Raw genomic sequence first — 8,338 nt, 5'->3', positions numbered from 1 at the left:
TAATGCCCACTAGCAGCCCTTGCTGCAGCGCGTGACCATTAGAATACAAGCTGCTCTCATCCTCACACGTTCAATTAGGTTCAAGATCATTCATGTTCTTCTACACATCCAAAAGGTCACAAGATTAGAGCCTGCCTTTAATTATTGTAAAAGTTTCAGTGCCTACCACAATGTTCTGACTGCAATTGCAGTAAGACAGTGGAAAAGCAAACTCCATTATATACGGATGGACAGAGTAAACTCCAGGAAAATCTGAATTAAACTGAACGAAATGAAATGTTCCTTCAGTCAGATGAGCAAGAAACATGTCTCCTTAACGGAACATTACTCCATTTTGTCAGTTCCGTTATATAATGTAAATAACTGCACAGGCAGGTTTTCACATTAATGTTGAAGATGGTTCTCTGATGAATGAAGTTGAACGCACACTGCAGTGGCACAAACAATAATCAATCAGACAAAGCCCAATTAAGGTATTTATTTGTCCAGTTGCGGAGGCATTAGAAGCCAGGGAAGGAGGCCAGTAATGACCAGCTACAACCTGAACTGAAATATTTTGGACAAGCTGCAGACCTCAAGACGTTCTTTGGGCGAAGCAAATAAATGAGCATTGCAATAATCCAATCTAGATGACACAAAATCTTAAATTGGAGCCTGTGGATCATTCGCCGGAAGGATCTTTGCAATTTTATGGAGGTGGAAAAAGGCCACACGCGTAACCTCTTGAATGGAAACCAAATGAGAGAGTCTGGTCAAAGCACTTGCAAAGGGAATCACGGGCACCAGAAATGTCCCTTCCTCTCAGGGCATATTTGCCCATATAAGTGTCCGAGTGGAAGCAGATCAAATTAGACTGACAGTTTAAAGCCACAACCTTGTGTGTCACAATGCATCTTAGTTGCTAAACATACCCTCGCCTACCGTTTCCATCCTCCACCTTATTGAAGTCATTTACTATCCAGACATCTAATCTGGAGGGTACATACACCGTTAGGTTACTTACCCAACGCAGGCGATTGGATGGTAATAGACCTTGATAACGCTTATATCCACTTATACAGCTTACTTTTTTTTAGATTGATATAATTGTATAAAGATTAAAATGTGCTCTAAACTAAAACTTAAAGAATATACTGACTCTTCATGGTTGATATATTGCCATCTCATTCTTTGCATATTCATCCAATGTGTCATTTTGGCATATTGGTAATGAAAGGAAATGAGAAATGCCGTCAATCTAAGTAATAATCATCCTCGTGATGCTAAACTTCTGGTTGTCTAGTTCCACATCCTTCAAAATAGTCTTTCTCATTCATATTCAGAGCAGAAACACTCAAGGGCAGTCTTGTAACAGCAAGCAGAGGAAGACTGAAAAATGTGATTGTTCACCACCTGATTGTGTGTTAACTTGATCCTTGGACCTTTTGGACCAATTAGCGTCACATCACTTCTGAAACAAAAGGTGTCCCTGACTACTGACGCACACTCACGTACACATTTCAATGAGGTAAAGACATAGCAACTTCCATTTCTCATCTTGGCGGGCCATCTGTTGCATGGCCCCTGTCAACTAAATGTCAACTGATGACATCATAATCCTGTCAACCTTTCCCCTCATCACAAACACACACACACAATCACACGCAAACACACCAAAAGTCTTCACACTTCACTCAATTCAACTTTTGCCTTGTCCTTGTTTTACTTCTACAGCCACATTACCTTTCTTACTTCCATGTATCTTTCCTAGAGCTTTTCAGTAAAAGAATTACAGTACTGGTTTCATCCCAGTTTGCTATTTCATTCAGTTTTATTTATTATCCCACACTGGCAGTAAATCTCTAATCATGCTCAGCCGATGGAGGCCACTCAAGTAGTGCGATTTGGGTTTGCCACACATATAGAACAGTTTGTGTAAAAATGACAATTTGTGATTTATTATGTCGAAGCATTGAGTAGATATCGGCCAACATATAGCAAATGTCCAAATGCTGTTAGTGTCCCTCAGACTGAGCCTTTCAGCCCATATGTTTTGCTTTTGAAAAACTATATATGCCCAATGGAAGTCTTGATCTCTTCTGTTTAAAGAAAATGACAATATTTTATTGCAGCATGACCCAGAAACATTGCAGATTTATGAAATGTACAACAAGCAGATACAAATATTTCTAAAGTAGGTAGCAAGCTGTCAGTGTGTTTATGTCAGTGTCAGGAAAGCTTGTCTACAGAGACAAGGGTCAAATTGCTGAGATGAAAACAACCTCTGGTCACTTCTCAGACACTCATCACCGATTTCACCACGCGCACAGACACACGCCCACAAACACACACACGCACACTTACGGAAGAAACAAAACAGGCATCATTTAAAGGATCGTCAGTGCTAATTTGTCTAAATGCTAAAAAAACTAATAATTGCAAAACATCCTTCTAATATTCTTCTACCGGTAACTAACTCTGCTCTTTTGGCACATGTCAACTTTGTTAAAATGCCATTCTGTTCATAAATGTTCAATGAGTCGGTTTTGTCACCTACATTATTAGACAGTGTCCAACGAGTGTGAGTATGTGGAGAAGTACAACTCTCATGCTTTTGCGCTCATGAGGATTTAAGAACATTTTCGATGAAAAGGGCATAATTATGTCCTATTTACAGACGCTGTTTTCATTTATAAACAAAATGTTTGATGAATAATTTCAGGAATACTGAAATGATTTTAGAATAATATTTGTTTTTTAGTTTTCAATGCATGTCAGTGGGGAATTTGTGATATTTGTATAGTGTTCAATAAAAAATTTTACATTTTCTGGGTGATAAAGGTGGCTCCGATAATGGATCGAGGGATTTATTTTGCCAGAAGTAGAGATTAACTTTTAATAATTAAAAAAAAAATCTCATAATGCAAAATGAATTCAACGTTAACATGTTTTGAACTGTCTCCATGATATAATTTGAGATAATATTTGAGGTAATTTTTGACATACCTAACATACAAAAAAAATAATGTACTTAAAAACTTTTAAATAAAATAATTAAAAGCAATTGTCTCCCTAATGTGATTTTCAGTAACAGTTGCCAGGTGTTTTTAATTGTCTGTGACATGCTTTTGTTATATCGACCATATATATCCACCACACGACCTGGAGCTCCATTTCTGGCTGGTAAGAAGACAATTTTGCACTTCTAACTTTAGCTGGATCAGTGTCCGAATGCTGATTCCGAAAGTGGTGTTAGCTCGTAAGATGTGGTGACGAGCTGCCAAAGCTGGCTGCCTGCCAATTGAGTCTAACGAAACTCCATTAGGACCAATCACCACCAAAATTCATTTGCACATCTCCATTCTTGTCCACTTTCACCTGTAAAAATATAAATATGATTAATACAATATATTTTTTTTGATTTTGTGGCGATGTTCATGGCTTTTCCTCATATGAGCTCATTTTAATAATAATAATAATAATAATATTCCCTTTATTAGTCCCACAATGGGGAAATTCGAGATTCGAACCCAGGCCTCCTGGGGAGACTGGGTCCTGAACGCGGCGCCTTAGACCACTCGGCCATCCTGGCAGCCAATCTCATACATTGAGCTAATTTGCTTTTATATTTTCACAGGGTCAAGTGGACATGAGTATGGCTACCCAGTAAGAACTGGGCCAGTGCTTGCCTCCTACCTTCGCCATAAATGGCTGCACCCAGTGTGTAAGTAAGCTTTTTTTTAATCAAGTTCCGATTAAATCATTATTAGCATAGTTGAGTTAATATGCTATAAATATTACACGTGTGTGCATGTGTGTGTGTGGATTTTGAGAAATGTAATTTGCAATCTGTGGTCCACATTAGCGGGGGTATTTTTTTATCTTAATTATAACAGAAAATATATTGATTCTATAAGGACACACAAGCGTTCCAAAAACTGTTTGAGCGTTGACCATTACTGTACTATTATACTGCTGCTGTTGTACTGGCCAGCGGCTGCTTTTTTGTGTCATCGGAGAGTAAGCTCCATTCCTAATTTCCATTTCAGTTATCTGTGCATTGTTCCTCTTAAAATATTTTTTTTATGTAGGCATAACAAAATTACCAAAAAAAAAAAAAATGTGTTGACCCCATGTGTCCAGTGAGCCATCTCACAAGTACGTTGATGACATAGACAATATCTGGTGGAGTTAAGGCCTATATGTATAAAATTTAGCTTAAGCTCCAAATTGTTGTCACTGTACAAGTTCTTGAGCCAACAGCCACAGCAATAAAGGTGGTAGAAAAAATATTGATCATTTGTGATCATACTTAGACTGATTATTTGTATTGCAACACAAGAAAATCCGTCCCCACTGTGCTTTGTTTCAACAAATGGCCTCTTAACTAAGGATATGGTTATCAATGCTACCTTCAAGTCCTATGTCATTATCTTTTAAAGAGCAACACAGAAGAGAAACAATAAGAAAATGAAGAGAGGACATTGACTAAAGTAGAAGCAGTGAGACATATAGAGGGTGTCGGGAACCTTTATCGAAATGCCACTTTGTGGATATTTCTGTTTCGTCTGACTCCTCAGCTAATTAAAGCCATCAAATACACTCATGCGCATGCACACACAAAGCCAAGAGCATTTCTTGGACTGCTAATTAAAGCAGCAGTTTGTACCTGATCTCTGCTGCTTTAATCTTCACCTTTAACATTTCATTGCAGTTCTTTGATAGATCCTTTGGCGGTGGAAATAAAAACAATACGGTAATGCATCATCTTCAACATCAAAGCTTCAGGCATGATTGATTATATATGGCGCTGTAACAAATAGCAAAATGTATGTAAGCTTTGTTGCTTAGCAATGCTATCATGACCATATTTTACAAAATTGCCACTCAGGACATTGCGGATAAAAAAAAAAAAAAAAGTCTTGCTTTTGTTTAGCATGACTTTCGATGGTGGAGGGTGTGATGACTGGCCTAGGCCGTTGAATGGACGACAACAGTTTAAAAAGTAACACAGTGTTTATTTAAACACAAACTGCTCATGTTGAGTGATACAACAGAACTACACAAATGCAACAAAAACAATGACAACCAACGAGCATTGAAAACTGCAAGCATCGTGCAAAAAATAAAAAAGGAGAGCCAAAATGTATCCGCACAAGCAAGAAAGTGGAAAACTAATAACCACAGAAGTACTTAGACACAAACTTAAGTACTTCTGGAACGCCGAGTCTTAAACAAATCACAGGACTACTGAAAAGAAAATGAACCTTAAAGTACCCTTGGAGTGAAGTGGATTGGCAACAAGCAAAACTGCAAGCACACACAATACTTCAGCACCTTCCTTCTCCTGGAGCCGTGCATCAATACCAACAGGTGCAGATAGTTAATTGCACGCAGGTGCGGCTCGGGGACTCCGCCCAACAGAACATAACCAGCAAGCCAAAACATGACAGCTGGATAGTTCCATTATTGCAATTGTGTCGCATGATGAATTCAATTCCTGTATGTGCACCTTTATTGTTCCTTATTTTTTAGAGACTCTGGCTCCATATAAATGTTGACTGATGTGAAAAGAGGTCGTGATAATACTAAAAAAATTACGCAGCCCTTAAGTGTTTCTTGCATTGTCCGTTGAGTTTAGCTGAGCTTTCAGAGCTTTCTTGGTTGTGCAAGTGTTCTCTGCTTTTGCTGCCGTTTTGTAAGACTTGGTAGGAGTATTGATTTGCTTTCTTCCATCGGTTATTAACTTAATAATGCATCCCCTGTACGTCTCTTACCACTTCATCTTTTTTATTCCCCCCATGCTACCACACCTTGCGCTCGTATTTTTTTTTTTTTGTGACCTCAGAGCTACTTGAAAGGACTATTCTCATAGTTTCACCGTAGCCTCATGGATGGATGAACTTCATTTACCACAAGGGAAATTATTGAAAAATAATTGAATTTATGGAACAGTCACTCTGAATTAGAATTGTGCTTGCTAAATAGTATAATCCCTACAAGAAGGTGCTGTATTGAATGACATGTTCATTAAGAAAATAGCCAGGGGAGCTTTGAGTGCAGGCAGAAAAGAGGGAACATGATTTTTTAAAATCCATTAGTACTTCCCACATTGTAACGGAACATCCAGTGATTGGCTGACAATATCAAGGTTTGCCTCATGTGAACTCAACCTTGTTTGATAACGAGGCCAGGGATGTGCCACTTAAGTAATATGCATGCATAGAGACAGGAATAAAACCACAAAATTAGGCTTCCATCAAAAACAAAACAAACAAAAAATCACTTTGCATGCCACCACTTCAATGCTGATTTGAAAATGTTTTTTTCTTGGTTCTCTGTCAGTCAGTCTTCCTTTGAATCGAACCCACGCCGAGTAGTCCCTGCTTGGCTCATGTGTGCAATAAGGCCATTTTATAGTGCTGATGGAAATTGCTCTACCTTAACACTTAGTTCATCTTTGTGATGCTCTACTGTCATCCAGTGGTGAAACAATCACAGTACACCATCATAAAAAATTCAAACAGTAGTTTACAAATAAAGATGGATTTGTAGTTGACTGACACTGAATGTGAATATTCTGTTACTGAAAATGTATTCTAAAAGCACAGCTTTGATTTAACTTTTCAGTCAGTCTTGATTTCAAATACCTCTCATTTCACTCAGGGAGATTTTGTGATATTGTTCCCATTTTTGGAATGCGGCTACGGTTAGTTAATTAATGTGCACTGAATCCTGAATCTGATGTACGTTTTGACCGCAAAGGCTTACCTTGATAACAGATAATATAAGACCACCTAGCAATGGGAATGCACAGAGCCTTCAAATTGACTTTGATTTGTGAAAGCAGAACCGGTATTATAGTGGCATGGCCACCATTCTTACAATGTCAGTGCTGCATGTTCATCAGGGCCTTATATTGACCTAATTCTATATTTCCTGATGTTGTGGTACAGGAAGCGCTGATATGACATATGTCATACTGTAAAAGTGACAACTATCCTTCTTTGTTCTGGCCAGAGGAAGTGGACTTCATGAACTATCACCACAGTGCATCCAGAAAAGAGAAACAACCTTGTCTCGGAATTCCTTTGACTTCATGCGTGGATTGTGCTCTGACATTCACCGTCACTTGTGGGACCTTATCTACTATACGAGGTCCAATGAACTGAATATACCACAGGTGGACTTCAATTAAGCTGTAAGAACCTATCAAGGAGTGGAAGCATGATGTGCCTGAGCTCAGACTTGCGCTTTGTGGGAAAGGCTGTGAATACTTGTACATGCAATGTCTTAGTTTTATCGAGCCATCCATCCATTATCTGAGTCGCTTTTCCTCACAAGGGTCGAAGGCGTGCTGTCGCCTATCCCAGCTGTCTTCGGGCAGTAGGCGGGCTACACCCTAGTATGGTTGCTAGACAATCACAGGTCACACAAAGACGAAAAACCATCCACGCTATCAATCACACCTAGGGGAAATTCAGGGTGTCCAATTAACCTGCCATGCATGTCTTTGAAATGTGGGAGGGAACCGGAATACTCGGAGGAAACCCACACAGGTACGGAGAAACATGCAAAGTCCAAACAGGAAGGCCTGAGCCTGAATGGAACCCTGCACCTCTGAACTGTGAGGTCATCGTGCTTACCAGTTGGCCGTGCCGCCCTCTTAGTTTTATGTTTCAATAAGTTAGCAAAAATTTCAAAGCTGGAAAAAGTGAATCTGTGAATACTTACTGAATACAGTGTAAATAACACCTAATAAATTATAATTTTGATATTTAAGTGATTAAAAGATTTTTTTTCCAGATTTAAATAATACACAATATTCACTCTAAAGGTGATCACACGCCAAACAAGGTGTCATCCAATTGACATCATGAACATCATGTTTGATGACCTCGTCACATTACTTTGTAACCAAAGTCAATTAAAGGTTAGACATCACTTATAGACTCCATTTCAAACTTGCATGCTTCCAAACATGTAGCTTGTTCAGTGAAGAAAAATGCAAAAACAAATGTAATGAACGTACCGAAATTAAAATGACCAGTACAAATTCAACATGACCCAAAAAAACGCAATTACTTTGAAACTTAAAGGTATGCAGTTTAATATACCCACCTTTTTAAAATTTGATTATATAAGTCAAAGGGTCACTATAATAATAGAATGCGGCAGAACAATTCAGTAAGTTTGCAACAGGAATTTTTCTAACTTACTTCTGTGTTCGTCCTTCATTTCAGAAATCCTTCCTCAAAAGTATAAGACAATCAAAGTATTGGGAAAGGGCAGTTATGGAGTTGTACTCAAGTGTTTGGACCGTGAATCAAAAGAAAGCATGGCTGTAAAGATTGCCAGG

The 8,338-nt window shown here is 38.6% G+C and overlaps 1 long non-coding RNA gene across 1 annotated transcript; it reads right to left on the bottom strand.

Annotated features, from left to right (window-relative positions):
- Positions 1-2,844: 2,844 nt before the first annotated feature.
- On the bottom strand, positions 2,845-5,324 carry LOC148337950 (uncharacterized). Its single transcript, XR_015842786.1, has 3 exons — positions 5,247-5,324; positions 4,649-4,707; positions 2,845-3,357 (listed from the first exon to the last, which is right to left on the bottom strand). It is a non-coding gene; the product is annotated as an uncharacterized LOC148337950 (long non-coding RNA).
- Between the last annotated feature and the right edge of the window lie 3,014 nt (positions 5,325-8,338).

The sequence above is a fragment of the Idiotropiscis lumnitzeri genome, chromosome 4 (genome assembly GCF_059441095.1).
Source record: "Idiotropiscis lumnitzeri isolate Australia: NSW breed Sydney's pygmy pipehorse chromosome 4, RoL_Ilum_1.0, whole genome shotgun sequence".
In the NCBI taxonomy this organism is placed as follows: domain Eukaryota; kingdom Metazoa; phylum Chordata; class Actinopteri; order Syngnathiformes; family Syngnathidae; genus Idiotropiscis; species Idiotropiscis lumnitzeri.
Note: the sequence above shows the minus strand (reverse complement) of the source record. Positions and strands in the feature narration are given on the sequence as shown.